This window comes from Physeter macrocephalus, chromosome 20 (assembly GCF_002837175.3).
Source record: "Physeter macrocephalus isolate SW-GA chromosome 20, ASM283717v5, whole genome shotgun sequence".
Taxonomy (NCBI): domain Eukaryota; kingdom Metazoa; phylum Chordata; class Mammalia; order Artiodactyla; family Physeteridae; genus Physeter; species Physeter macrocephalus.
The window spans coordinates 105,536,814-105,542,668 of NC_041233.1; the positions used below are offsets into that span (position 1 = coordinate 105,536,814).

Here is a 5,855-nt window from a genome sequence, read left to right on the forward strand (position 1 = left end):
ACTTATTTATTTTATACCCAATAGTTTGTACCCCTTAAACCTTTTCACCTCTTTTGCCCCTTCCCCCACCCTTCCCCCCTCTGTTTGGTGTATCTGTGAATCTGTTTCTGTTTTATCTGTTCTTTTGTTTTATTTTTTAGATTCCACATATATGTGAAAACATACAGTATTTGTCTGTCTTATTTCACTAAGCGTAATACTCTCCAGGTCCATTCCTATTGTCTCAAATGGCAAAATTTCATTTTTAAAGTTAGATATAAGGCATAGATTTAGTGATTCTATGCATACACTTTGGAGTTATGTGCATCTGGGTATGAATGATTGTACCGTTTGCCCACCTCATGGATGGGCAAGTGACTTCACACCATGAAGTCTTTCTTGTCTATAAAAGGGAATGATGGCAATGACACTTAACCCACAGGGTGGTTGTGAGGATTAAATTAAATTACACATGTAGGTAGTCTAGCCAGCTGCCCAGGGCTATAGAAGGTAGCTGATTTTATAAGTAGCTTCAATGTTGTTTTTCTTCCTGCATCTCTCATTTGCTTCCAATCAACCCTCCACACTGTTCATTTCTCTCTCCTGCTTTCCCACATGTGTCTTTTAGTCCACAGGACAAAGGTGCAGAGTCCTCCACGGCTAGACTCAGGCCTCCATTCCAGGGTCACCGCCCATCTGTGCCCCCACGAGCTCTGCCATCCAGACTCACTGAGGTTTTCACCATCTGCACCACTGAGGGCCTCTCCTGGATCCACGTCTTTGTGTGTGCTGCTCTCTCCTTTGTGTGAACGAACTCTGGCTCACTTTCTAGGACTGTACTCAAGTGTCACCTCCTCTTCTCCATGTAGGTTTCTTTTTTCTCTGTATTCTCAATGACCTTGATGGCACTGATCTCCTTGTACTGTAATTACTGCCTATGTGTTCGTATCTTTCACCAGATGACACTGATCAGAGATCAGCTACAAGTGTCTCTGGATTTTTGTTCTTTTCACTTTCCAGCTCTTGTCCTAATGTACTGACAGTCATACCACAGGAGTTTAATACATGTTTGTTAGAGGCCTGGGCACCTGTGACACTGAAATAAGTAACAGCCATATGCTTCTGTTAAATTCAATGTTGTTCAGCATGGTGACTGTAAGTTAACAATACTGTATTGCATATTTGGAGGTTGCTAAGAGAGAAGATCGTAAATGTTCTCATCACAAGGGAAAAAATTGTAACTATGTCTGGAGATGGATGTTAACTAGACTTCTTGTGGGTGATCATTTTATAATATCTACAAATATCAAGTAGTTATGTTGTACACCTGAAACTAATAAAACGTTACATGCCAATTATATATCAATAAAAAATAAAAACAAGACAAAAACCTTGATTGCCAGCCACCTCCCAAAAAACAACAAAATTCAATGTATGTTCATGCAGTATTCACGAGTAAGACAGTCCCTGCCCTCCAGACATTAAATGTTTTCAAGGAGAAATGAACATGTAAACAGCTATAATTGCAATATAACATACAGTGAAAAAGGCTGTAATGGGAGCTCAAGGGAGGATCACTTATTTCAACATGAAAAACTAAAAAAAAGTGTTCTGAAAGAGTGGAAACCTTTGTTTCAAAAGAACATCTCTAGAGCATTATTGTTATTGTTTATCTTTTTTTTTTCAAATTTGTAAGTACAGCAAATTGCAAACATATGATCAATGAGGATGTCTATGAACTTAATATTCTGGTTAACATAAGGCACTATATGTAGAGATTATTAGCCTTGGGTTACAATTTTTTTTTTTTTTTTTGTGGTATGTGGGCCTCCCTCTGCTGTGGCCTCTCCCGTTGGGGAGCACAGGCTCCGGACGCGCAGGCTCAGCGGCCATGGCTCACGGGGCCAGCCGCTCCGCGGCAGGTGGGATCCTCCCAGACTGGGGCGCGAACCCGGTTCCCCTGCATCGGCAGGCGGACGCGCAACCACTGCGCCACCAGGGAAGCCCGGGTTACAATTTTAAATAATTCATATTAACATATTCTTAGCACTAAAATTAAATTGACCATAACTGCATCTTTGATAGTTCAGAAGGCACTTTAGAATGCTGCAGTGGCTCAAGGTCAGTGTGAAATACTTGTAAGACATAAAGAAAATGGTTATTTGAACATTGTTTGGATTGTCTTTAAGTAAGCATTTATTGAAACATCTAGAATTTTGCCACCCAATACATAGGATTACCTAGTTGAATGTCAAAAGGCCATTTGCTGTTGTAAATAACATAATAGCATACCTAGTCATATGGCCTCTTTTCCTGTGTCTCCTCCACATTTAAGAAAACAACCCTATAGGACTAGATGTGTGGACATGAGGAATTTCTGCAAAATTAGAGAGATGACCATTTTGTTAATTTTTATCAAATTCTTTTAAAAGTTTTATTAAATTGACACAATAAGTAGATGGAAAGATTTCACATTAATCACTAAGGTAGTGAATAGCTGGAATAAATTTCCATTAAGAATTGCACTTCTGTTTTCATGTAATTCTTGCTGGGTTAGCAGTTCTTTGAGAACTCTTTCTTATTAAATGTCAATCATATACAGAGATAATTAATTCTTAACCATTTTTTCCTAGCATTTTTTTTTCTGTCTACTAAATCCATTCAGGAAGTGTTTACAATTTATTTTTCCTTGAGACTCATATTTTTTCCTAAAAATTTTAGAGGAGATTACACATAAATATTTAGTCTACAACCCCATTACTAATATCTGTAGGAAAATTGAGAGTCAACCAGTCATGAAGCATTAAGTGGAAACAGAAGTAACAGTATCTTTTATATTTTTGGATGTATGTATTATGGATTGTACATATTTTGGTTTGGATCCATGTGTTAGCCATATGAATTATGGCTAAATTATGCACCAAACTGAAAGCGAGGTATATGAAAAATAAACTAAGGAAATTACAGATCATTATGAAGAGTTAATTAACATCCATAAACTTGCTTCTTTTTACTTGCCTTTTGTAAGACTGACATTGCTATGTCTTCCTTCTCTACAATAAACCTGGACACCCTCCTGAGCCTACTTCAGGATTCATCAGGAATAGGGACTATATACATGATTACACAGCAAATGAAAATATTTAGTGTCACACAAAATGGATTGATTTCCCTGCATTAATGTCACTCCTTCCAAAGACAACAGTAGCCCAAGCAGAGCATGAACACAAACAAGCAGAGGGCACCAGCTTCTGCTGCTGTGGTCCTGCGGCTCCTGGCAGACGCAGGCATCTGCTGCTCTCCGATTACAGCTACGAGCTTCCAAAAGCAGCTGTGGACGGAAATAAGTTTTAATTCTGAGTGAATACAAAAAGGACTCTTCTAAAAACATTCATTTTACAGTACACAGTAGCCTGGCTAAAATAGCAGCATTCTTTTTTTACTCTCATTCTCATAAAAATGAAGGCAATAATTGGAAAATACACAGTAACAAGCTATTATTCTCCCTTTCTATCTTAATCTGCTTCCAGAAGAGGGAGGTAAAAGAAAGCTCTTTTTGTGTGTGTATGTTTTATTTTGTTTTTATTCAATAAGATAAAAATACTTTGTTTTATAGGGTTTTTTTTAAATTCCTGTGGCTTAAAAATCAAAATGACATATAAAGGATATAAGTGGGAAATAACCACATTTTGTGTTTCTTTTGTATCCTTCACTGTTTCTTTATATATGAAGATTATATTATTTCTCCACTTTCCTGCAAAAAATTGCATACTACAAAGATTGTTCTACACCTTCCTTTTTTGCCTATATCTTGAAGATTTCTTCCATATTAATATAAATGAATGTTTGCACAGTATTCCATTTTGTAGATATATAACTTTTTCTGCAGTAATTACTTTTAAGGTTAGAAAAATGCAAGCTATAAGGTTCATGCATTTCTTTAAAAATAAAAGCTTTTAAGTTTGATGAGAATATGTTAGACCAAAGATGAAAAAAGAGTTTAAATCCACTGCTCTAAGATTGTCAATGAATGGTACTGCCACAAGTCAAGAGATGATAGCTTCATGTTCATACTGCAAAATATTATTGGTTCCATGCATAAAAAGTAAGCACACACGTACACTTTATATACCAGTATGACAGCTGCTATCTCTGAATACAAAGATCATTCAAGAACCGGCCACAAAAGCAATAATTTAAAAATTTATTGAGATTATACTTTGCTTCATAATACTGTATTATTATTTATTTATTTATTTATTTTTTGTGGTACGCGGGCCTGTCACTGTTGTGGCCTCTCCTGTTGCGGAGCACAGGCTCCGGACGCGCAGGCTCAGCAGCCATGGCTCACGGGCCTAGCCGCCCCGCGGCATGTGGGATCTTCCCGGACCGGGGCACGAACCCGTGTCCCCTGCATCGGCAGGCGGACTCTCAACCACTGCGCCACCAGGAAGCCCAATACTGTATTATTTTTAATGACTTCTTATGTTAATGTTTTTTTCTTTCCTTCTAAGTTAATAAACTCTTTCTCTTCTATGTCTGCTGTAAGTACAGGGCAGGGCTGAGCGTTTTGGGAATTTGCAAAGGAGTTTAGTCTTTGTGGCAATACATATTTTTCTGGATATTTTTAAGGCTATATTATTTTCTTGATATTCTTTTGGATTATCTGAACCACTAGTTCTCTCTGTAGAGTAAGTAAATTAAAACCGAGGATATCCACATAATTCTCAAAGAGACTTGATGATATCCAGCCATAAATAGAGAAATGCAGATGAGAAAAGGACTTTTGGGACTCTATCATTTTACAGGGAATTCAACCAAGTGCAGAGCAGTTAAGCAAAATTGTCCATTGTAGAGCTCGGCCAGGATTTGGTTTCAGGAATGTTGATTCTGACTGGTCCTCTGGTTCTTAAGAGTCACTGCTTTATCAGTAAAGAGTTTGAAAACAAACCCTATAAGCATTAGGGCAGATAGAAGCAGGGGGACCATTGGAAGGCTATTGCCACACTCTAAGCAAGAGGTGGTGGTAGCTTGCACCAGGTTAGCTAGCAAGCTTGAGAGATGGTTGTGTTGCAGACATACTTTGAAGGTAGAGCAAATAGAATTGTCTGATGGTTTGAATATGGAGTGTGAGAAGAAGAAAGATGTCAAGAATAACTCAAATTTTGGGGCGTGAGAAGGATGGATTTGTTATCACCATTGGTGAGGATGACAGTGAAAAAAAAAGATGTAAGAGGAAAATTAGGAGTTGAGTTTAATTTGCTATTGTCACAACCAAGGCATGTAACAAAGCATTACCAAAACTGAATTGATTTAAAGAACAGTCATGTATTCTTCCTCACCTGACTGAATTGGCTGGTGTCAGCTAGTAAGAACTAAGCTTGCCTGTGTGTGGCTCTAGGCTATGGGTTAGGACACAGTTGCTCCACTGTCTCCTTGGACAAGCAGGAGGGTTGAAGCATGTTCTCAGGGGGCAGAAGACTCAATTTTTCTTAAAGCCTAGGCCCAGAACTTGCACATTGCCACTTCCCACCACACTCCATTGGCCAAAGCAAGACACCCTATCAAGCTCAAAATCAAGGGTCTGTCGCTGGATGGCCAGGTGCAAGGATATGAGTCTGGAGTTCATGGGAGCAGACTGGGCTGCAGACAGAAACTGAGGCATCTCAGTGGTGAAAAACTGAAACCATTTCCACTAAGATCAGGAACAAGACAAGGTTGCCCACTCTCACCACTATTATTCAACATAGTTTTGGAAGTTTTAGCCAGAGCAATCAGAGAAGAAAAAGAAATAAAAGGAACCCAAATCGGAAAAGAAGAAGTAAAGCTGTCACTGTTTGCAGATGACATGATACTATACATAGAGAATCCTAAGG

At 38.5% G+C, this 5,855-nt stretch overlaps 1 long non-coding RNA gene across 2 annotated transcripts in view; it reads right to left on the reverse strand.

Moving 5' to 3' along the window:
- Positions 1–2,240: 2,240 nt before the first annotated feature.
- The window catches only part of LOC102986684 (uncharacterized), a 32,829-nt gene continuing 29,214 nt past the window's right edge, over positions 2,241–5,855 (reverse strand). The window contains exon 4 of one of the 2 annotated variants that reach the window (XR_447331.2): positions 2,241–3,310. This is a non-coding gene — a long non-coding RNA (uncharacterized lncRNA). The remainder of the gene's footprint in view (positions 3,311–5,855) is intronic. The other variant, XR_447330.3, reaches the window with a different exon arrangement.